At 39.9% G+C, this 26,271-nt stretch overlaps 1 protein-coding gene across 15 annotated transcripts in view; it reads right to left on the bottom strand.

Moving 5' to 3' along the window:
• Window positions 1-26,271, bottom strand: part of MEF2C (myocyte enhancer factor 2C) — a 201,243-nt gene that overhangs the window by 166,315 nt on the left and 8,657 nt on the right. For 6 of the 15 annotated variants that reach the window (XM_077347571.1, XM_077347569.1, XM_077347557.1 and 3 more), the window contains exon 2: window positions 24,413-24,510. The exons of 1 other annotated variant lie outside the window; for it this stretch is intronic. The gene's annotated coding sequence lies outside the window, so the exon portion shown is untranslated. Of the gene's footprint in view, window positions 1-7,001; window positions 7,082-15,163; window positions 15,732-16,930; window positions 16,948-24,412; window positions 24,511-26,271 lie in introns of those variants that run through there. 8 more of the 15 variants (XM_077347556.1, XM_077347555.1, XM_077347562.1 and 5 more) reach the window with 5 other exon arrangements.

Here is a 26,271-nt window from a genome sequence, read left to right on the forward strand (position 1 = left end):
ATCTTTGCTTTATAGGCTTAATAAAGACCTTTGCCTATATGCTGAGAAGTGGTGAGGAAATCAGTCCAATCCATCTCAAGAACTTCTTCAGCAACAAGTATTCCTTCAGCAACGGCATTTCCTTGAAGAAAATTCATGTATCTTACTTTTCTTTTACTTTTTCAAAGAAGATACATTAATTGCAATAGCAACAGCAGCATGTTCTAACATCTTCAAAAACTTAACCCTGTTGGTGACAGCAGAGCAGATTGTGTACATCTGTTGGGAGTGCGACAGGTGACAACAAAATGCACATGGATACCTTGGCACACAGAACCACTGAAAAAAAAGCACTCCCCCCCCCAATCCTTGAAGAAACATGTTGAAATTCTAATTAGACAAATTCAACAGCATATTGTAGATGGAACGTTTTACTTCATACACAGTCTGGAGAGGTTTTTTTCCCCCTTCTTTTAAGGAGGAAACTTTATTATGTGTGCTTTTTATGTCACTTCTGCAGCTCAGGCTGAATAAGCAGAATCAAACTGTTTGAATGGACACAGTCACCTTTAAAATGTCTGCACAAATTGATTCGGCTGAAGCACCCTTCATTTGCTCTCCCTCCAATTCCAGGGCTTGCACATGTACGTAAAGAATTTCTCTCTGGGCAGCAGATAACACTGAAGGCAAAGTTTTGCAATGTGTTCGCCTGCCTGAAACAGCTGCAGCAAAAAGGGAAAACATTACAACTGGTGATTAAGATCCATTTCTCACTAATCATAACCTTGCAACAAGGTTACTGAATGGAGTAGACGAAGGACAGATGGGAATAATTCTCTAAGTGCACGAAAAGACTACGTCTCCCTTTTAAGGCCTATTTTCTTTTTAATTTCTTTTGCAACCATGACTCTTTTAACTCTGCATCTTCTTTAACTATAATACTAGAAGGGGTAAAACTGGATAATTCAACTTTTGTTTCAGTATTGGACAAAATACACTACAGATCAAGAATGATAATTATTTAAATGTATAGGCTGCCCCTAGTGAGTCTGTTGTAATTATTCAAGGTTTTGCCCCTTTTGTCCATCCATATCAATGCAGCTGCCCCAATCAGGCAGTGTACTGTGATCCTCTAGTTATCCCCAAAATTCTATAGCTACACCAAAAGTGTCCAGTCAAATGAAATGATGATGCTTCGGTAGAAATTCTAATGGTTAATTTTGTTGTTTGTCAAGGTTTTATGGATGCGATGACTGCGCAATAGTACTAATGTAGTATAGTTTTATCTTTTAACACGTAGAACCCTTTGAAGTGCATCTGATGCGCCCAAAGGCCAAATTCTTTGCTGAAATGTATTGTAAGCAAGACACTACCTTAAACTATACTGCAGTAATCCTAAGGGCAGTGCGTGGTTTCCATGGCCAATTAAGCAGCAATGTCAGCCACAGATTATAACAGCAGAAATATTGTCCGATACTCTCAAAGAATCCCATGATCAAGCGGAAATAGGAATCTTGAACATTTGCTATTTCAAAGACACTTTCAGAATTCTGCAATTTGAAATTATTTGTTATATTATGAATGTCACTTTATTGCTACAATGCAATGAAAATCAGTGTACAAAAAGATGTAACCCCCACCCACTACTGATCAATGTGTGTCTGTGGTTTATGGCGCATGAAGAAATACCTATCTGAGAAACACTGGCTGAGTACTTGCTGATCAAAACCTTCCATCAACTCCCTGCTTTGTTTACACACAATAAAGAGAAAGATCTCTCTTTCTTCTTGGTTGATTGGTGTTTTCCACAAATTCTAGTGAAACACTTCACATTTTCATTTGTACACTACTTTGCAAGAAAAGTTGCAGCAAGACCGGCTACAGCCTGCATTTGGAATGTTTGATATTCCCAACTCTGTGTATTTTATGACATTGGATATGCAACTCATGGAGATAAGTTTGTAAGCACTTCAGGTTCTGGAGCCAGCAAAAAGTCCTGCTTTATCTCACCGTCACTATATATCCTCACGATAATGCTCCAAAACAAGCAAGAGAGTGACAGTCAGATAATGAAAGCAGCCTCAGTGGGGCTACTTCACTAATTTCTTACATCTACAATGCCTGATCACTGGCAAACACAACAGCCCCATGTTTTTGTCTATAAAAGAACTGTAGCAGAGCAACCACGAACTCTTCAACACAGTGCTTCATTTCAGTGCCATTCCTCTTGCTATTCCACAAAAGAATCAAGAATGAAGTTATTGTTTTTATTAGCCGACAGATGAGACTTCTGTATGGTTCAGAAGTTTATACAGAAAACAGACAAGATGAACCAAGAACAAAAAAAAGTGTAGAAAATTTGAACTCAAATTCACTTAACTAATTTTTAAAAATCAAATATATTTATATTTGTAGATTGTAGATAATGTGCTACTTTTTAAAAAAACCCTGATTATATTTAAGTTGCAGTAGAAAACATGTTTCAGATTTTTTTTTCAAACACTAGAGGTATAAATTTTCCTACCATTACATCACTCTAAGATTATTATTATTAATATATGATATGATGAATATTAAATATTGCTGTGATATTTTAGTTGCTAGTCTTGATTTATTTAACTATAGCAATGCAGTTAGTAAATTACATTTAGAGTCATGGTCATATAATAAATTCAGAACAAAATTTAATTGTACCAGAAATATGCCAAGCTGTGCTTGCCTGACTGCAAGGTCTTTCCAAAATAGGCAATCTACAAACTCACTGAAAAGTTCTGAGATCCCGTACACAGCAGCGGATGCAAGCCATGAGGCTGCACTTCCACTATCCTGCTGCATGTAGCGGCTCACTCCAGAGCAGTTGAGAGTTGGTCACTGTTGAAGCCTTAATTATTTTGTAACTAAATCTCTAATAATGAAGGCCTGTATAATCAGTGGCAGTTTATTCAATGGGGCTGATAGCAGTAAGTAGTGGCCCACTCTCTTGATAAGCAGCTGTCATTTGGGAGCAGGTTCAGGCAGGTCTGAATGACCGGAATGCCAGTGCAGACCAATGCTTGCACTTAACTGTTGTGTGCCTAGATCTTCGAAAGTGACACCCATTACTTCCCAGCCAGTGGCAGTGGTCACTTACTACTTTCAGCCCTATCACATTATTCATTCACCAGTGTATGTAGTACTGCAGACGGCACACTGTGCCTTCTCAAACAGTTGCACCTTTCAAAGCCCATGGACTTCAGTAGAGAAGGGTAAGTCTGCTCTGGATGATGCTTCACAATCACCTCCATAATCAAAAAAGCATCAAATATAAATCAGCCAGAGTTAAAATAGCAAGGGAGCAAAAACAGCAGATAGCAAGGGCTAAGAAAACAAAACCTGCCATGATAACACTGGTAGTAAAGCTTCCTGCTCCTTAGGAAGCTTAAATATTTTGTACAGATTGTAATAGAAGCATTGTGGCCGTATTGGAATCCTACAGGGCTACTGAATGCTAATTTAGGAGCTCCCATAGGAGTTGGGCTTACACAGTTATCTTTGTGATATGGGAAGGAGTCCACTGCATCAGTTTCAATGAAACATGAGTTACCACCACAAGTTTATGTGATTGGGTAACAACACAGACTGATAAACACAAGCATATAAAAGTTATAGGGTTAAAATAATTGGTGGATTTCCCCTTTCCACCTCCGCCTGCTCCTTGTGGTCCTCAGTCCCTCAAAGAGAATTGTGGGCTGCAATAGGAAGACGGAGGTAATAAAGTTCTGTTCTGCTAATAGAAAATCTTCCCATCAGTGGAAATGACATGAGTGTAACTCAGTCAAAACAGTTATCTCTAATTAAAGAGACAGGGTTTTTTTATATCTATAAAAACAAAACCAAATGATTTGATTTGCAGGGACCTGGTAACTACTGCAACTTCCTGTGAAGTACCATCCTCAAAGCCACCTGATACAAGAGTGCCACATAAATGTGCTTAGTGGCACATTTGACAACACAGGATGGAACCCTACACCAACCCCACACATTTCACTGAGCATCCTTCTCCAATTGAATCCTACAGTCTCCTACTGAATCTTCACCTTTTGCATTTATTTAGTTCAAAAATTTGAAAACTCAAACATTGGGGTGAAAGCTGAACCTGCCTCAATCAGCAATATTGTTTTAGCATCCACTTCATAGTCCAGTCTGTTTCTTGTAGAAAAGCCCATACAAAGTGTGCCCCATGACCACCAAACCCATGTCCCTATTCTCTCACCTTGACATTTTAAGGGCTCAACATGATGACACTTATAAAAAGAATCTTCTACCTTTATGATCATTATGGGGTCTTATGGGCCACCCCCCTCCCACAGCATCTTTGGTGTCATGTACATAGTCTTGCTAGATTTTTTTAAAATATAAATACAAAGAGGAAGTGCCGGGAAATTAAGTCCTGTGCTGATAATTGTCGAGCTATGTTTTATCCAAAACTGTGATAAATTTCACCACCGGAAGCAGAAACTTTGCAGCCTGTCAGTTTCAATGCCAAAGCAGAATCTTAAAAGTTAACCACATTTCTTCTATCAAGCCACGTCAGGGTTGTGTGGAATGGGTCCGAAACATAATAAATGACATGACATCTGCAATCCATAAAGAAAGGCACAAGAAAATGGCATGTAAAATTACAATAATAATAAATACAGATTTATGCAAAAAAACCCGATACTGTAATGCAATATGGAGCATATCTCTTATAATATTGCCAAATCCTATTAATACAATGTAATAAAAATAAGAAACCAATCTGTCCTATTTATCAGTTCCACACTGCACTACAACTGAACTATCTGAAAGGATGGCCCTATGATTGTTGGTGTAAACAAAATCAGTGTAGACTTGGTTAATGGTATTTAATTTTATTTATTTAAAATACTTATATTCCACTTATATTTCCCTTTAAGTCACTTTGTAGACTTGTTAATTGTTAAACTCTCCTTTTAAAATGTGGGTTTTCTTCTGACTAATTAATGCCTTTCTTTTAAAATACAAGATTAAATTATCTTCTACTGCTGCTACTGCCATGCTTTTAATTTTAATAACAGTATCCATGATCTGATATCATTAGGCCATAAAATTCCTTTTAAACAAAATGTTTATTCTTAAGCATTTTAATTAAATACTGCTTCACTTTCTTTGGTACTAAATGAGTATCAGATTACAGCACGACATTAATGGCCGTATTGCCGTGATTTTCAGTTTCTGCATAAATGTATCTTAGTTCACATCTCAAGCAGTGTCAAGGATGAATTTTCTACTCTGCAGGTAAGATGCACGCCATGTGTAATAGTATGTGCATATTTCAGTGTACATTTTACACACTGCAAAAGATGTACATCATGTCCAGCACTGTGACAAGAAAATCATTGTGCATAACTTATGTATCTGCTCTTCACATAGTCATTTTTGCTTGCTGCCCAGGCAAAGGCAATATGACCAAAAACTGCTTGTTGGGAGAACCAAATTAATGGATTAATAACACTTTTTCAAATATGATCTATGATTTCTAGTGAAATTTGCACAAAAAAAGGAACAAAAATGGATAATTAAATCAATAAAATCAGAGTCCAGTAGCACCTTTAAGACCAACGAAGATTTATTCAGGGTGTGAGCTTTCGAGTGCAAGCACTCTTCCTCTGAAGCAAGCACTCGTAAGCTCACACCCATGAACAAAAATCTTCTTTTAAAATAATAGGATCTCAAGTGAACAGAGAATATAGTGAGAGAGCAAGAAAATAACAACGAAAATTCAGAATTCTTTATCTAGCATTTTCTTGTTCCCACTGTACAGTCATTAAATAACACTCAAATTACACAGATCAAACTTAAAACAAGTTTACTCAGAAGTAACCCCACAGCAATCAGGAACACTTGTTTTCTAGTACCATGATTAGGAATACATCCTTAAATTCAGTTTAACTTTACAGCTCACCCACAGCCATAAATAGAGCAATACATTCTAGGAACATAAAAATCATAAAATGCAGTCTTGGTCTTTGAAAATGTGCAGGCTATTGGAGATTTCAGACAGCAAAACAAGCACAAGAGGGCACAGCCCACCCCAAACTCAATTTACCTTCATATGAAACTTTCCTCTCAATTCTTTCAAATTTCTTTTAATCAGGATACCTTTCATTTGCCACTAAGTATGCGGCATTAATGTTCCCCACTGTATTGCCCATAATAAAATTCTGATCACTAATTCAGTAGTGTTTTTTCTGAAGTTTTATTATCTTTTGCTTCTACATTTTGACACAATTAAATGTAAAAGTATGTCCATAGACATTGTTGCTTTTTAAAAAGGCAATGTTTCTCAAGGATTGGCTAAACAACCCCTTTTATTTCTAGTCACCCTTTCTAAGCAGCTATAAGATAATCCTTTCTACAAAGGGTTTCCCTTCAACCATTTGGCAGGTATTGATTGACTGCAGTTTAACCCAGGTAATTGTTGCATACTACAAATGGCATTCTCTCTGGTTTAAGGTACCGTATCCTGAATCATTACTATAATTTAGGTATATCCCTACAAAATGCATAAACTAATTTGGCTGCTAATGATAGAAACAACATAATAATATCCAAATAAAACTGAGCTATATTGGACTCCTACCAGCCCTCAGGGAAACAGTTCATTCACACTGGCATTTCTGATCTCTCACTAGTCTTAATTAGTCTTGGATATATTACTAGCAACTCTCCTATCCTGGTCTCATAAGTAAATTTAGGGTTATTAGGCATTAGGAATTGGCACAAACCATTTTACGAGTCAAAATTCAGCATGAACTTGGCCCAGTTCAGTTTTCCCAAAATGACATTCAGGGAAGGCTATTTGTGTCATTTAAACCTAACATTTGAGTAGTATGGATCCACAGTTGACCTGTTCAATTTCAATGGCTGCAAGCCATTCCACCAGTCCGTTTTACTGGGGATGCGAAACAGACCAGTGAAATGGATGGCAGCCATTTCATCCTAACAGATGATGTACCTACCATCTTACGCAAGCCATTTCACTGGTTGGTTTCGCTTCCCCTACTTCCGCTTTGAAAAGGCCAAGCTCCTTTGGGAAAACCTGATTTAAAGCAAAGAAACAGCAAATAAGAACATAGAACCCTAAACCTCTTTCTTGCCATAATTTCTCCACTTCAGATCAGCAGTCATGTGACCTCCCCCAGGATGGAAATGCTGGGAGGGGAGAAGCCTTGGTTGTGTAAAGCTCCATCAAGTCACAGTTGACCCCCTTAAGGTTTCCAAGGCAAAAGACAAACCGAGGTGGTTTGCCATCTACGACCCTGGACTTCCTTTATTTTGAAAAGGTATTTATTATTTCTGAACATCCCCACTACCTTGAATTCTTTGAATCCAGCGTGAGGTCTCTGGTACTGCCCTTCATTTATCAAATATAGTCCATGCATTGTTGTAAATAAAAACTGCCAACTTCAGTGGCAGGGACCAATTATTTGACATAGAGAATGTCAACTGAGCACTAGGGCAACAGTGCATGAGTCTTCTAGGTCAGGGGTAGTCAACCTGTGGTCCTCCAGATGTTCATGGACTACAATTCCCATGAGCCCCTGCCAGTGAACGCTGGCAGGGGCTCATGGGAATTGTAGTCCATGAACATCTGGAGGACCACAGGTTGACTACCCCTGTTCTAGGTTAAGGTGACCAGATTTTAACATTGGTAAAGCGGGACACCATTGACCAGGGGGGTTCTTGATTTAAAATGTGGTCTATATAGAGCAACAAATATTTTCATAGAACACAAAAATAGTATTGTAATATATATTTTTAAATTTCAATATAAGTACAATTTGTCAGGTGCCCCCAGATGTTCTTCCAAAAGTGGTACAATCTGTGAACTGTTGAACTCATTTTCACAAGCTTCTTATTCCTTACTGTGGTTCAGTGGTGTTTGTGATGTGGTAAAAGTATAGCCTATAGTGGTTTTTATGGTGGCCTTTTACTTCCTTATCAAATCCCTGACAATGATGTGGAAGCATACAGGTATCTGTTTCAATTAGCCTGGCATGCTAAAGTCCCCATTCAGTAAACTGATTGCTACTTATCCTTTGATGAACAGGGAATATCTGTTTCAGGGATAGGGAGCAAATATAATATTGGGAGAAGCCAACCTGACCCCTGAAAACATCCTAGGGAAACCAATGTGATGGATTGCAGCATTTTCTGAAACAACTCCAGCCCAGCCATTTTAGCTTCAGTGACACAGCTGCTCTCATCTTAGTTGGAAAGGAATGGCATGTTTTGCTACAAGGACTTCTTCCACTCCCTGAAAGTTTACTAGAAATTCAAGGTACACTTGCTTAATTGAATTGCCCAATGAAATTCATATCCTTCTTCAATAAAATGCATGCCTGCGGAATTCTTGGAATATATATATATATAAACTCATGGGAACATGTTCAGTTCATTTTGCTTGTTTGCTTTTCTGGCTGAAGGATGGAGCTCTCTCATGTATTTTTAAATATTTCCAGCATGTACATATTTAACCAACCATTGGGAATTCCATAGGAAGCCTACTAGGGAATGCTTGAGTATATTTTCTGAACTACTGAAAAGAGGCTGGATGGAAAGGAAGCAGCAGATTTTCTGCCAAGCCTCCTCAATTCCTTGGGTAGCCCTGGGGCTAAAAGAGAAATCTAAAGCCTTTACAGATCTGTTCAACAGGGGCCATTCCCATGAAATCGGTCTTAGAGCTACTCTTAAGATAAAGGCTTATGATTCAAAAGATCATAGATTCAGGTCTCAAAGATTCCGAAGGTGGCCTTCCACAAACCACTCAGATCCATTAGACTACTATGATATGGGGATTGGTATTCTAGCTTACCTTACAAGGCAAATGCAAAGGTCAGTGTGTAAATGTATACAAAGTGCGTTGAATGCTGAAATGTTTATGTATGTTGAAGAGTAGGAACAAGTCTTATTATTGGGAGGGGCCATGATTCAATGATAGAGTATCTCCTTGACAGGCAGAAGATTCTAGGCTCAGTTCCCAGTACCAGGATCTGGTAGAAGGTGATGTGAAAGACCTCTACCAGATACCATGGAGAGCCTGAGTAGACAATACTGGCCATAATGGATCAAGTCTTTGGATTCGGGATAAGGCAGTTTATGTATTCAGGTATTTATTTTATGTCTTTATTTGTTTGTGATTGTTTGTTTATTGTTTGGTTTATAGCCCACCCATCCCGTGTAAGGCGGCTATATTCCCTATAGCTTTTCTGGGGTGGCTCATTTGTCCCATTGCTTCTCTGATAGCAAATGGATAATAAAGACTTGTGCTCCTTTGCTAGTTTTCTAATTCTAAAATGGTCTCATGTTTAGTACAGATTCTACTGGGCAAAACAAAGACAAAGTCTGTAATCCACCTGCAGCCTTGGGTCCAATCAGGCTATTGAAATCATTATGAGTTAAGCAACCTGTGAACAGGATAACACTCCAAGCATCATATGGCACCTTAACCAGTGATTTAATGTAACACAAGCTTTCCTGTTCACTGCCTGCTTTTAAAACTGTTCAACTTGCTGGTGTGGGTTTGTTAAGGGTATAGCCCTATTCCCAATCATGTAAATGAGTGACGGATGACTGAAATGATCGCTTGCAAACTTAAACTGAACAAATATTTGGTATAAAGTTCAGCATATGGCACACTATTAAAGGCTATTTTCTGCTCTTGATCCAAAACTAGACTTGAGTGTGTCAGCAAGAACTACTTGCTCCAAAACAGTAAAGTACAGTTGTTGTGAAATGCTACAAACTGCAAGGAAAGCACTCATTTGCATCAGATTTGTAAACCCCTATATTGCAAATTCTAACAAATGAGAAACTACATTTCAGTTTATCATCTAGGTCATACACCAAAGTTAAGATTGTTTATGATGTTATGTCATATAGATGCTATATTTTCATGTCTTTATTATATCATAACGAGGCTGTTCATATCCCTACTGTTTCCCCAAAATCTAACTCTAGTGAGAAAATGTTGTAAGGCCCTGTTTAGGTTTCATAATACACACAAAACCACAGCTGGAGTCCCATGAGAGTTCTTCTCACAACATTTTGTTATAATGACAAAATATAGTTACTAAATTTTGATAATTGGTTCCTCTGTTCCTAAAATGTTCCTGTGCAACAACACGACATATGTGTCATAAAATCACATATTTATTCAGTAATCCATACCAAATAATGAAAAGTGAAAAGGTTTTTCTTTAATGGGTCGCTACCCCATGGAAAATAATTACCAGCAGCGAAGTTTGAAGACAGCTTCTATAGGCTGCAATATTGCCAGAAATCACTGATATATCTAATTACACAAACCCCTTATGAATATAGTCCAGTTTAAAACTGATGCTTTTAAAAGATTTAATGCTTCCCTTTCTTGGTCCTAAAGTACAGCCACATGCCATGCCACATTTGCTATGCTCGGGGTATTTTAAAAACTCTTTGTAGAAGCCTCAATGTAAAAAGGTAACTTTATCCAAATTTGTTTCAGTGCCTAGTCACTCCATCCCACAATTTACTTAAGTCAAGACTGTTTTGTTTTAAGCTCTCTGACACTCCAGTTTGACTTCATCATTTCAAAATTTATCCCAGTCATTTCAGTTTAGCTTATTTAAGTAAAGGTGCTTAAAAACATAGCCTTCTCTCCAATGAGAGTAGCACCTCACCTATATAATTATCTTAAATCCTACTGCTTTCCATGGAACTTCCAGGGGCTAATTTTTAGGACCACAGCCTATGACCCTAAGAGACAGTCCTAAGCAGGTCTATTGGGAAGCAAGGGAAAATAGGAAGCAAGCTCATTTTATTCATTGGGGCTTACTCCTGGGAACAGGTTTGTAGGATTACAGCCTATATCAGATTGTGTGAGTCTGTGGGCAAATAACATGAGGTAAAGAGGGGGGAACAACATTCAAACAACAGGGAGTGAAATTTCCCACACTATGAAATGGCAACAGCAATTATGGTTCAATGAGCATTGCAAATTCTGATCCTAAAATATACCTACATTTAACAGAAAATTAAGCACCTAAGGGTTGCTTTTTAGCCATATACAACAAAAATACATTGTTTATGTTTGCAACCAGTTCATTAGTGCCACACCATGCAAGACACTAGGAGGCATCAGCTGGGAGTTTAAAAGTTTGTTTTTAAAATAGCTTAAAAATTCTCCTTCGGGAGGGACTACAACCCTTTTAAAGATTTGGACAGATGATAAGCAATGATTGCCTTAATTCCCTCTACTGGTAAAAATCAGATTTAATGCCAATTGCTGTTCAAAAACGGCAGGTGACTTTCTCATTGCTGAATATCCTATTTGAAAAGATAACAGAGGCTTCCTGGAAGTAAGATCATTTAAAATGCATTGCATAACTTTGATAGACATGAAGAACAGCAACCCAGGAAATAGTTCTTCATCCAGCAGTCCTGATGATTTTAACATGAACCCCTTAAAACAAATAGTTTAAACATTCGGTTTGTTACTATTTGCTAATTGCTTAAGCTATAAGTTACACAGCTTCATATGTGTAACAACTTAACGCTTCCTAGTAGATGCGCACTCACGTTCAAATTTTAAAATTTCAACATTTGCGATTCTGGAATGACCCCATCTTGAAATCCCCAATGATTTCAAAACGGAGTTTCTGTCCTTCAACTTGCACTTAGCTATGACTAAGCAATCAAGCGATAGTAGCCCTTATATAACAAATAACCAATTCAAAATGAAGTGTGTCTTTCCAGGCAGCAGCAATCAGCTTTTATCTCGTTCCAATCAAATTGACATCTGAACTGCCTAATCCTCCTTTTGTAAGGCACATAAGACTTTGTTGTCACTGTTGGTTTTGTGAATTGTCTCTGTAAGCTTCTCTGATTTCCTAAAGATGACAGATCCCAGTGAACTGCCAAGTTCTGCTGCACTGCAGTCTATGCGACAGTCGAGATTAAGGTACAAGACTGAAGACACTAGGTTTTAATCACCTGTCCACATGTTAACATATTGACCGTCAGCTCACTCGGATGATTAACTTAAATCTGGTCAGAGCTGCAAAGCAGTCACTGTGTTCAAAACACAAAGAAATGTGCTTGAATATCTACATCATTTACACATTTTGCTTTCAAATTCTGCAGTGGTGTCTTATTCTAAACTACTCAGGTTCAACTTAAAAAGAGGAAATGTTGTAAAGCCATTTAAAGCTACAGACTTCTCATACTTCATTGGGCTGAGAAACTTTTAAGCATGTATTCTATGGGTATTGCACCTTCAACTAAATTTAAATTGCATGTATCCAAACTGCCAGATTGACTAAAACGTACATTTATGCTAAGCTTTGTGACCCAAGACAGTAAAAGACCATATACCACACAAATAGTATGTACACCAGGATGCTATTTTGTTTCCATGAACATAGGTTCTTTATGATCCTCATGCAGAAATAATCAGGGAGTTTTAAAACCAGTCAAATCTGCATTCTTCTGATTGTAGTCAAACTAAATGGCTCAGAAGTTGGTCTAGGTCCAACAGGTTAAACTCTGAAACTGATCACTCTTTCAAGCAACTGATGAGAAGGGGGGAAATTATGACCATTGCTGAAAATTATTAAGCAATTGCTTGTCTGATTTTATTTTTAAAGGGGAAGAAAGAAGGGGGGAATCCTCAACTATTTTGCTAAACATCTGAAGGAATGGACCCAGCAGATTTTAAAAAACAAAAACACTGTACTGTTTGACAGAACAATGGCAAATACTTTTAATTGGAAGTAATTCCCACTTATTCCAAAAGAAGTTACTATCTAGTAGATGTGTTTTGGATTGCAATATTACTTTTCTACACTGACTAAAACAGAACACCTAAAGTCATAAGCAAGTTTGAAGTTCAGATGTGATAAAGTTGAACTGCTGGAAACTGGTTGTTGTTGTTGTTGTTTTTTTTTTGGGGGGGGGAGGTCTTACACCTGCTAGTTAATATTTTAAAATCAGAATACAAAAGTACTTAATCTGTAGACAGACACCTGCTTTCATATAAGACATTTTACAAAATGTCTGCCATTTACCACAGCATTAGAAGACATTTATCAGCAAGAAAGTATATTTCTCGTACTATCACCTTGCCTACAACTTCTTTCTGAGAAAGCATCTTTACAGTCATTTTCACTATTATGCATGTAAAGTATTCCCAAATGGGCAACCCAGACTTATAACTTGATATGATCTACTATTACATTTCTAATACAAACCCAAGTGCATATCTCAATGTATGTGCAACTTTTCTCATTTAACAAACTTCACAGGAAAGCAGAGTAAACGAGTATAATGCTCCACCAATATGTAGCTATCAGAGAGGATGTTCCTCATCTTCTATATCACATGGAAACTACCAAACAGTTCTGTTTGTCAGCTTTGTCTTGCAAATCTTCGATACAAGTTTTCACTTGTCATCTAAGCAGATCTGCAAAACCAAACTCATACAAGGTTTGCATGATCAAATCATTCTACTGCAACCAGCATCGTAACTTAAGAGGGTTACTATATACACAATATATTAAAACAAAATTACCCCATATTCTGCAAGAATAGATAGAAGATTCAAAAACCTGAAAGCTATAGATACTGAAATATGTTCCAGTACTCCCAATGGCAGTATGTATAGATAAACTGACCGTGAAAGTACAGGAGGGAACACATCAATGTTTCAAAAGATATCACTGTATATTGCCTACAACTGCCAATATACGAAACGTGCACATTACAATAAATGCATCTTGGACCTTAATGGGGTAGCAGGGATGGGAGGGGGGAGCAGCTTTGCTAAGAAGGTGGTTTGAATCTGAATTCAGTCTGTAAAGCAGAGGTAATGGTTCACAAGTGATTATGCTATTACGCATTGGGATGTAGCATTATTATATAACAAACATCTATCTATACTTTGCAACCATAATACCCTGTTAAGTGTCATTAGACAGACTTCATGTTGGTCTCATGTAATGTAACAGCAACACTGGACAATTTCATATCCTCTGTTGCAAATACATGTAAGGAGCTGATTTAGTTTTAAGCCAACGGCCTTTATGTTGTGTTTTATATGTGCATAGACCAATGCTGAAACACTGGTAGAATGCCTTTCTGCTGGCTAATTAACTTAAACAGTAGCAGGTATGAAGTATGCACTATTAAGTATTTGACCGTACAAGGCTGCTATTTCCAACCCTACCTGTGCTGACCTAACTCTCACAGTATAAGATTTGCTAATGATGTAAGAATTAAAGGCACAAAGTTTTATTATGCAAGTGTGCATTCAACATGGCGCACCATGAAGATAGCAGTATTCTTGACTAAGCTCTCAGGTCTACTGGAGGAACTATATCTTACACAGGTGAAGGAAAATAACTACTATGCTATAGGTACATAACAAAATAACATCCGCTACATAGCTCTCTTTCTTCTTCACATTCAACTGGTGAAATGTTAACGCACAGTAAAATAAGACAGGCTGCCTGGCAGTGACCAGGGCTCACTCAACTTACTACAAAGTTGGAATGAGTACCCAAAAAGAGAGTGGGAAAGAGAGAGATTAATTTGATTTCCTTGCCAATGGCACACCCAGTTCCCCCTTCTCAAAAGGAAAGTGCTCACCACGAAGAGGTGCAAACATTCCAGAAAAGGTTGTGTTTTGGGTTATTTTATAAAGATAACAGTGCCATGCTGCCTGGAATGAAGTTTAAAAGGCCATTGGTTCTTATGCCAGCTCATTTCTTCACTGGACTGTGATAACTCACAGGGCATGTGCTCCAAGGTCATAAGCATTTCATGAAATGCAAAGTCAAACAAACCTGAGCACACTTCACAATATCAAAACACACCAATGAGGAGAACTAACTTCATGAAACTTTAAACATGCAGCTGACTGGGGGCAGGGGGGGGAGAGGAAATCCTCCACCACTTAACTCTATTTAGGTGCGAAGTTACTTTAAAGCCCCTGATCACACCAGAGCTCTCCTCCTATGGCAAGCGCATTCCCCGTACAAGTTAGCAAGTGACAAATACATTGCAATGCCTGTATGGGCTACATTAGGCGTCACGATGCTGAGAGACAATCCACTTTACCGCTAGATTTAATTGCAGGTGTACTTACATTGCAAACGTTTGGCGATCAGGCTAGTCCTTGTGATATTTTTTCCCTTCTTGGGAACAAGAGAGAGCGCGAGAGAGAGAGACGCGCGCCCGCGCGCACGCACGCACTGAGGAAGGTTGGGGGAAGGGGGGCCGAAGCCTTTAGTTCTTCCAGCCTTGTAAGATGTTCGCCACCTGGTTCAGCATGCAGCCTCCTCGAACCGCCTGCACGCACGCACGCACCCAACCTTGACCATCAATCCACTGAGCAGCTCGCTGGAGTGCGTGCGGAGGAGCGTCGCAGGAGGCGAAAGCGCCTCAGCTGCTCGGTCGCAGTAAAAGTAAGCGAGCGGACTCGTCCTGAAAGCGTCCAGGGAGGAAGTGACAGGAGGAGGCGAAGGGGGAAAGAGCAGCTCACAGGCTCTGTAACATCGCGGATCGGAGGCAGGGAGGGGAAGAGAAGCGGGGCGAGGAGGACTCAAAACTCCACGCCCGGCGAAGCTGCTCTTCCTTCTCGTCCTCCTCCTCCTCTCCTCTCCTCTTCTTTTCTCTCTCTCTCTCTCTCTCTCTCCCACAATCCCAAACGAATGACTCTCTCCTGCCGAGCTGGAGAAATAATCAGTTTCACTCTTGCAAAAAGGGGGCGGGATCACATCCCGAAAGCGTTTTAATAAAACAAACAGAGCGCCCAGCTCGGAGCAGCAGACGAGAGAGAGGCGGCGACGGCAAAGCTCTTCTTCCCCTTGCCCCTCTGTAGTCTCAGCGAGATTGATAAATTACTCCACTCCCCTGCTTTAATTATGTATATGGTATGCAGAATAAATCACCCAACATCAGGCACCTCAATCAAGCACTTTTTAAATGATAATTGCATCTTGGCTGAATCAATCTTGCCATGCCTGACATTTTGCTAATTTTAGTTTTTTACCGGGGAGGGGAGGCAGGGGAGCTGGAGGGATGACATATGCCACGGAGCGACCCCTTTATTCGACGCGACCCAAAACATCGTGGCGGTAGGCTGAGAATACGCATCACGCATCCCCTCCCCCTCCCGGGAAGAAGGTAATTTGGGGTGGGGAGGGAGCGCAAGATTCCTGCGAGGTGGAACCGTCCGGGGAGAAGTCTCTTTGGCTAGCCAGGGACAGCCATAGAAACCTTTTGCCGCACGCTGGGATTGGGTGGGAAAGGAAGGAAGCGAAGGAAGGAAGGAAGGGCGCCCAGGGGTCCTCCAGCGGCAACACTCGCAAAAGGCACTGTGAGCTTGGGGGAGGAGAAGGCGCCCTGGGGAACTGCTCGGGCAACGAGGCAGCTGCTTGGGCCTCAGCCCCCAGGGTTGCCTTTGCCACCCATTGAGCAGCGCATCTCTGCAGGAATGCAGCCGGGGGGGGGGGGGGCTTCGAGCCCGGCACTCCGGCTCAAGGAACGCAGCCGCCAGAGGCTCCCGGGGGCGATAGCAAGAGACTGAAGGGCGAAAGCCGGGAGGAGGGAGGGAGGGCGAATGGCACCATGAGGCGTCTTCCTCGTTCGAGGCGGCCGCGCTTCCTCCCCCCTGTCACGGCCAGCCCAACTTTGGACTCTTTGGAAACATTTCCTCCGCAGCCCATGACTCGGCGGAGAGGTGAGACGAGGCAAGGGAAGGGGAGGGATTATTATGACCGTTTTTAAATATCGCGGACCCTGACTTTGCCTTCCTCCTTCGCCTCTTTTGAGCCATTCTGGTACTCTTTCTTCCGAGCCATACGACTTCCCGAGTTGCCGTCATCTGCAAATGTGGAGTGACTTCACTTACCTTGAGATGTACCTCCGAGATGTATGGGAAACTGGCACGCGGACGCCGGGGAAACAAGCGGCATGCAAAAGTTTGCCGACAGGCGAGGGCAACGTGTGTGCGCGCACTGCGAGAAGGGCGGCTGGTTCCACAAAACCACCGTCCCCTTCCTTCCCCTGATAGTGGCCGTCGTGCCCCCTCGACGCTCACTCGTCCGACCCGTATTCACACACGCTGCCCGAAGTCTCTGGTGCCAACTCACCACATTAGCTGCTACACCATCTCATCTAACTCAGAAGCAACACATTGTCTCTTTTGCATGCAACCCAGCTCTCAGCAAACTGGGCCTTGAAATGGCCAGGCAAGAAAAGGGACCGTCGCCTTTCTGACCTCTTCACTCATCTGCCAGATTCATCATTTGCCAAACTCAATTAAGGTTCTCTTTTGAACAGAAGCAGTTTGGAATAGTCTGATGTATTCAGGGGGTTAATCAGGGACAACACTATGAGAAAGATGCTTAGTATGTTTGGAACCACAAAAAAACTTTTAGGAAAGAATATTATTTTCGCATTAATATATGTAAGAATAGGTGACCTGATTCCCCTCCAACTTTTCAAGGGGGTATATGCAATTATTGGTAGATCAGCCTCGGTAAATCGGATACAAGGAGAAGGAGTTGGTTTTAATAACCTGCTTTTCTCTATCCTTAAAATGACTTCCCATCTCCTTCCTTTTTCTCCGCACAACAGGTACCTTGTGAGGAGCTGAGAGAGATCTGAGAGAACCCTGACTGGTCCATAGTCACCCATCAGGCTTCATGCAGAGGAGTGGGGAATCAAACCTGGTTCTCCACATTACAATCCACCACCCTTAACCACTATACCACGCTGGCTCTCTAAGAGAACTATAGTTTTCTATACATAACTATATTGCTTTCTCTAAGTTCTGTCTATGAGAACTTCAGATATTGGGTTACTTTTCTAGGTTTCTACATACACACACAAGTCTTTTTTGGCTGTTTGGACAGCTCATTCCATTCCATGGCATACCTCTGGGGCAGCTTTTCTCAACTTTTTTTATCACTGAGAAGCACCTGAAACATTCCTCAGGCTCTGAGAAACCCCAGGAGTGGTGCAATCATGCAGAATATGGTTAGGAAGCATACCCACTTGGGTACATGCCCACTTGAGGCCTCTACAGGCCCATCATTTGTCATTTGGAGAGGTGGGTGGGTTGACGTAACCATAATATGGTCATATCACCCAATAAATGCTAAACAAGTTTGTAAAATATATTAAAAATTAACTCTCAGTCTTTCAGGAAATCATTCCGGGACTTCATGAAACCCTGGTTGAGAAGGCTTGCTCTAGGGTGAAGGGCTTTGTTTAAAACAAGTCCTAATAACCCTAACTCTACAAACTCCTGTGACACAGTGTATGATTCAGATATTTAGGACCCACCTGGCCTCTAGAAGTTTTTAATATAGCACATGGCACATGGATGGCACCACGAATAATACTGTAGAGTTAGATACCTATGGAATTTCTAAATGATGATCAGAAACTACTTATGAAGTTCAGGCCCTTGTGGCCATTTTTCTACACCTGACACAATTTCTATCACAATCTGCCCTCTGTGTTATATAGGGAAACTTTGCTTAAGCAATGTGAAAGGGAAAAGGAGGGACTATTTCACACATATCTATGTTTTTATGACCAGTCAGCCAGCATTCCAGCTCCTTCACTATACTCTGGCTTTAAGATGAAATGGAAAAATTGGAGATATCACAATGTGCCCTGCTGATCATTTTTATCGCATATAGTAAAAACCAGCGTAGTGAACAAAGCTGCAGCGTTTTATTCATTCACTGGGCTGCAGCATTGGAAAGGCTTGATACTGTAGTCCAGGGGTATCAAGCATTTGTAGTCCAAATGCTGGCAGGGGCTTATGGGAATTGTAGTCCATGAACATCTGGAGGACCACAGGTTGACTACACCTGCTGTAGTCTTTCCACAAGAGGACACCTTTCTGTTAGCGACCATACACTCTCACTGTTGCTACTTACAGAGTACTAGTCATTTTCTTTCTTTCAAACTTACCTGCACCTTGTAAGCAGCCTATAGAGGAAAGTTCTCACTACTGGATAACCACCCCCCTCAAGAGTTCAAAGATGGCAAGCTCCAGGCTTCAGTGTATTCTTTTAAAATCATGAATTGAAAGCAATACATCATATTCAGGCAGAATCCAGTATTTCAAAGTCTATATTCACACATGCCTGAACACCTTACAATAATATATCATTTGACTCACTATAACTCATTGATAAATGTATAAAGAGCCTCATTTGAAAAGTACTTTGCATGTGGGGTAGTATTTGATCTATCAGGGCCATTTCACACATATACATAATTACTTAATTTGCAGTCATAGAATCATAGAATAAGAGAGTTGGAAGGGACCTCATTCATCATCAAGTCCAGGGGTAGTCAACCTGTGGTCCTCCAGATGTCCATGGACTACAATTCCCATGAACTCCCATGAACTGTAGTCCATGAACATCTGGAAGACCATAGGTTGACTACCTCTGATCTAGTCCAATCCCCTGCACCATGCAGGACACTCACATCCCAATCGCTCATCTATTGTAACCTGCCACCCCTTTGCCTTCATAGAATCAGCCTCTCTGTCAGATGGCTATCTAGCCTCTGTTTAAAAATTTCCAAAGATGGAAAACCCACCACCTCCCGAGGAGGCCTGTTCCACTGAGAAAACGCTCTAATTGTCAAGAACGTCTTCCGGATGTTTAGATGGAATTTCATCAAGTAATGAACACACATGTATGTATTTACCCTAAATCCTATTATTTTTGATGGGAGAATTAAGAACATGATAATCTCTCCAAAGGTAATCAATAGGACACACAATCATGTATGGATTTACCTAACACTCATAGAGTTGTATATAAGAACTAAGCACATGGTTGAATTTCTCCTACTCTAATCGACAGGACACATGATTGCTTAAATTTTGCTGGATGATGCATATTATCTTTTTTCTCCACTACCAGTTGCTTAGAAGCAGGCTTTTCTGTGTTATGCTTCCAAGAAGACAAAATAGACCTAAATGGAGTCAAGGCTGAGTTGTTTCAGGTGGGGAAAATATCTCCATCTGACATGGCACAATCTGTCCTTTTGTGGCCTGCTTGCTTGTAAATTCACAAATATGACACAGAGAGATCCTGATCATGAGCCTACATGATACTAGCTTTGAGTGGGGGTAATGTATCCTATAAACGCAAAGAGACATATCCCTCCCCCAATGTATAGGTTTCTCTAGGCTTCAAATGTATCTCCAAAAGAACATGATATTGCCCAACGATACAAAGTGGAAGTCAGAAATTGGCCTTCATACATCTATAAAGAGTTATTTTGGGGAAAGAACATTTTACAAAGACTAATACTAAGTGAAATAGGAAAAGAATTAAAATGACAAAGGTACAAAAAGGAAAGATTAAAAGAAAAGCTTCCAATTTCCCCAACATAAATACATGCAGAATCACATATATACCATATATACTCGCATACAAGCCGAGGCACCTAATTTCACCCCAAAATGCTGGAAAACTTATGGACTCGCATTTAAGCTGAGGTTGGTGTTTGGATAGTGGTTTTTTCCTCCTTTCCTCCTCCCTGCTTTGGGCAGGATCTTTTTTTCCCCTTTTCTTCCTACCTTCCTCCTCCCCCTTTCCCTCTGAGCTGTCTTGCCTTTTGATATCCAGTCCTGTGCTGCTTCCCTTCTTCTTAGCTGGGTGTTCTGTCCCCTCCACTTTCCATGCCTTCCCCTAGGGAGGTTTCCTCCTTCTGCTCTCTGTTCAGAGAGCTTCAGAGCTTCCTGCCCATGCTGGCCTCCTGCTGGCCTTGTTAAGGCAGGGAGAGGGGGAGGTGGAGACTGTTCTTTCCCTCCCGGGCTTCCTGCGTCTCTCCTGCTTCTGCTCTTCAGGCAAGTAGACTTGTCTCCCACCTTCCTGTCTTGTCTGGCAGCTGTTTCTTTATACCCACATGTAAGCCGAGGGGGACTTTTTCAGCTTAAAAAAGGGCTGAAAAACTTGGCTTATATGCAAGTATATACGGTAATTTCACACACACACACACACACACACACACACATATACATAGAAAACTGACAGGAAGAAAGCTGATTAATTTGAAAGGTGGTATTGGAGTTTTATGGATACTATGGACCATCAGAATTACAGTTAAGTTGTTCTAGATCAGTGGTTCTCAACCTTGGGGTTAGGACCCAAATTGGGGTCACCTGACCCCTTCCCCAGGGTCATCATGTTGCCTGGCAGTGGGGGACAGCAGCAGGTGGTGGCAGCAGGCAGTGGGCAGAGGTGACAGAACCATGGCAATGGCCACCTCCATGCCACCTCAGTTGTTGTATACATGCACACGCACCAACCGTACAAACACACGCCAAGTGCACTCGCTGTCATCGCCGCCACACCAGCCACCACCTAGTTGGGGTCGCTGCAAAGGTAAGGTTGAGAACCGCTGTTCTAGATCAAATCAATCCAGAATTCCCCCTAGGAGCTAAATGGAAAAATGAAGGCTATTGAACTTTGGTCACATTATGAAAAGACAATAATGCTAGGAAGAGTTGGAGGCAGCAGGAAAAGAGATGGATCGACTCTATCAAGGAAGCCACTGCTTTCAGCTTGCAAGACCTGAGCAACACTGCTAACAATATTTTGGCAGCACAACACACACACATATACATGCTAGAGGTAAAAAGGCCAAATCTCTTTTGAGTGACCACTTTTTACAAAAGTGTTACCCACTAACTTAATAAAAGGATATATATGGTAGATTCCTCAAATGAATACAAGAAGCTGCCGCACATTGAGTCTATTACAGTGTGTACTGTTTATTTTGACTTGCAGCAGCTTTCCAGTGTACCAGGTTTAAGCTTTTCACATAACCTGTTACTGTTACTGGTCTGGAGATGCTGGGAATTAAATCTGATATTTTCTGTATATTCTAGTATATTCTGTATATTCTGTATATATATATATATACATCCAAGTTCAACAAAACTTATTAAACTAAAAACAAAACCAAGGATTGTTGCATTGGCAAAAACAGTAACTTGTTGCAAAAACTTGTTGCAATGACAAACCAGAGAAGGTGCTTTTACACCACTACAGGGGGCTGTTTCATATGATGGTGCTGCTATTATGCAAAAGGCCTTGATTATACTGAAGCCAAGTGCAGTTCACAAAAAGAGGTAACCTTCAAAAGAATACTGAACCAATCTAAAGAGGAGGACAGACCTACACAGAGTCAGTCTTTCAAGAATTTTGGTCCCAAGTTGTGAAGGGCTTTAAAGGATTGTGGAACATCAGTTGCAGAAGGTTAAAAAACCAAACCATAGTTAAAAAAACAAACCACCACCTCCATGCAAACAGAGATTAAGCAGAGTAAGCAAAGTTGGGTTTAGAACCTACTCCCTCTTGTGCTAATTTCCTATTTGCATAGAGGAGTTTTTTAATGTGAAGGAACATTCTAAACTGCCATGAGTAACCTGCAATAACAGGTGATGCAGTTCAGTGTACCACCTCAGGGTTCTGCCACCTCATTATCAGATCTCAGAAAAAAAGGGCTGGTAAATTGATTCCATTCTCATCATTACCTAATATTGACCCTTCTGTTCTTCCAAATGCACAGTGCAAAATTCCAGGAAGGATTATGTAAAACAGCCAAAGTGTGAAGATGTGAAGCAAGCAAAATAAAAGTCATTGCAATATGTACATTAATGATGAGGAAAACCGAAGAAAGGTCTTCACACTTCTCAGAAGCAACCTTCTCAACAGGAGAGGGCAAAGGTTGGCACTCGTTGGGCTTAACAGCCTGAAATTAGAGAATAGAGATGCCAAAAGAAATATATATAGTGGTTTCATATGTCCCAGGCATCATCTACATATTTAGGTTATTAGGGCCTAGCCTGTAAATAGACATGACCTTAAACTGGGGACTGATACTTAGAGGTGTGTGCCAAGATTATTTTTCAGTCAGAGCAAAGATCATTCGAGCAGTGATTAAGGCACTTCCATCTTAAAAAAAAAAAAACCAGTTTTCAATAGTATACAAACTCTACAGGACTCTAATTGTTTCTATCATCTTGGAACTCAGCAGAGAACATTTTAGGAGACAAATAAAAATAGCTTTTGTAACACCTGTAGAATCTTCCTGTGTCATTTAGAATTTGATATAATTTACACTGAAACACCATCACCTCCAGACCATATTTTAAAAACATGTGTTACAAACAGCCAATAATTGGCAGCAAATCCTCTCTGGATTTCTTCCAGGAAGGTAAGATTAAGGGTTCCTGTTAGGCAGAGGCCTGCTGGCAACAGGAAACAGAAAATCTTGCACCATTTCCCAGCCCTCCACCTGAAACCTACATCGGAATTAAACAAAAATGCACAACAGGAGGTGTAATTATTGGAATAATCAACCCTTCCAAAACCTTACCAAGGGCTGAGGTGCAGCCAAGTGTCTCTTTCCCTCACAAGTATGATTATTTCATGGTGAGCTCAGTTAACATTCTCTTTCGGTAATTATCCAAGTTTTTTTTTTTTAATCCCCAGTTTGGAGAGACAGTCAAATGTTTATTTCTTCAAAAGAAATGAGGCTGCTAATTTAAACTATAAAGTGACATTCAAATGACAGAGAGTGAGGGTTATAATGAAAATTACCCCACAGTTGATGTATCCCACTAACCCTAGGTGATTTGGGTTCAATTTTCCATTTGGAGTTCTGCTCCACCCCACTCCTCGGCTTGCTCTTCTCTACCTCAGCCCTGTCTTAAAAGAGCAGTTCACTAAAGCACTCCTGCCCATATCTGTCTGCCTTTAAGCTTGTCCCATGCTGGGTATAGCTCTTGAAGTGAGCTTTAGAAAAAAAAATATTTTAAAGTGAGCTGGGGTGGTTGCCACAGCAACCCACCCTGAGAGGAACCAAGGCTATAGATTGATCTACCCCACAAGATTATTCAACAATACTGTATTTGTTCTCCAGTCATTCAGAATATTATTTCAACCCATATTGCTATTATAATTGCACATAACATATAAATTCCAAAAATCTCATTATAATAGGATATAGATTCCAGGAGGGTAATTTAAATATTTCATAATCCATAGGGGAGAAGGAAAAATGTATATAATTTCTTGTGAAATGAATTAATTGTAAAAGATATTTTCAAAGGCAGGTGCTGAAGGGTGACACATGGATATTAAATGCAGTGGCATGCCAGGGATAAAATGGCATTATGTACAATTAACATTGATTAGAGGGAACCTTTGTCACTGTTATACCATTTAGTACATACAACTGCAGAGTTTGCCTTGAGCCCCAAATTAAAAAAATAAAAGAAATAAATAGAATTTTTCTGTAATGCTGAATGATTGGATTTTTTAAAAAAGTATGAGGCACTCACCACATAACCCTCTTTATTCTGAAAATCATCCGCCTTCGGTGCTTTACTTAATCTGTTCCATAGTAGTTACTTCACAGTTTACAACTCTTAGTCGGCACCTTGAATGTTTAAAAGCACAATAGTAATATATTATTAAAATTGAGGTCTCAATGAATGAAGCAAATAATATAAAACCCACTGAAAAGTACATTTCCTGTAAATCCTTCGGCACATAGCTTATATAACTTGGAAACTATATATTAACAAGCAACTTTATAGATAAACTTTCTTTAGTAGATTCCTTTTGAATACTGTCTTAAATGAATGCTGGAATACCAGAACTGAAAGCCACACTATGTCTGGAACTCCAGATTGAAGTCTATTTCAGCATTCATATTGTGTGAGAAATTTTATACTGTTTTCTTTCTGCATTTTTTGAAGATAATTTTTATTGAAAACATAAAAATATTACAATTACTTTTAATTTTGAAAATGTCATAGCTGAAAGACATAACTTAAAGTAAATGAAAGACACTGAAAATATGACATTAGGCAGCATGGTACCTCCTTTCCAGTTGTGTGCTAAGGTGAGACTAAATTAGTGTGCTAAATGCAAGCACAAGAAATCCTAATGTAGAGTCCCCCCACTGCAGTCTTTTACTGCTTAGCCATGATTTGTTTTACTTTCATTTGTTGATATGTATGTTATGCTTTCCATGTCTACCTTTTGAGACAGATGTCATTTAACACTGCTCAGTTTTTGTATCTCTTCAGAAACCCCAGCCTTTTGCTGGCAGGGCTTCATCTGATCATGTGCTGAGGTACATTTATAATGTAGGATGACACTGTTTTTCTTTAGGAGTTTTTAGAGTTTACAATTTTAATGTGAAAATAAGATCCCAATTCATAGTCTTTGATGATCAGGAACTAATTTGTCTCACACCCCATTTGCCAAAGAGGATGAAAGAAATGGGTTTTCTGCTGTTTTAATGAACAGAAAAAATAGAAACCCAACAGGGTTAGATGTTGGGGAAAGGTAAGATATTTATAGCTGGGAGACAAAAATGATCCCAGGATGTTTGGCAGATAGATGGGTACTGCTTGGTCTAGTATTATCTTTCTTCCAATTTGCTCTACCTGTATTTTTTCAAATGAACAACTGAGTATGAATGGAACCATAAACTTCTAGTATTTTCTCTTTTTTAGAAGGAAACTAGCCTTGTAAAATGTATTCGTGGAACTTTCCACTGCTTAGGCAACATACAAACTCTTATAGCTAAATTAAGGTACATTTTATTCTACTAAAGGACCCACAAACTGTATCACTCACAATACTCATGCAATCCATGCACTTCTTTGTAAAATGAGGACAATTGACATAAAAACTATCCATTATAATCAGTCTAATAAAAGTGATTCATGCCACATGATTCTATGCATGTTTACTTGGACATAAATCCCACTAAATGCCATGGGCTTCTCTCTCAGGTAGGCATGCACAGGATTGCAGAGTAATATTTTAGTCACTTTACTTTCTTCTTTGTTTATAGCCTCCACATGGCAAATCACTTGTAAGGCCTATAAATTATCTAATTTTATTTCCATTCAGATTCTGCTGCAGAGTGGCAGAGTTTTCAATTCTAGTCCACATGATACAGGCTTATTCCAAATATTTTACTTGGTGATTACTTTTATGAATCCTCTAACACTCAGAGACATTCTAAAAACAACCTAATGAGGCTTATGCTCTGGACTTCATTCACGATATAGAAAAATCACTCTAGAGACTTGGGCAAGTCACAAAGGAATTGAAAATAAGGGAGGAGACAATCCATCTCACCTTCTGGACATGATATATGCATGGGCAACTTGCAGATTTC

This window comes from Paroedura picta, chromosome 7 (genome assembly GCF_049243985.1).
Source record: "Paroedura picta isolate Pp20150507F chromosome 7, Ppicta_v3.0, whole genome shotgun sequence".
Classification (NCBI taxonomy): Eukaryota; Metazoa; Chordata; class Lepidosauria; order Squamata; family Gekkonidae; genus Paroedura; species Paroedura picta.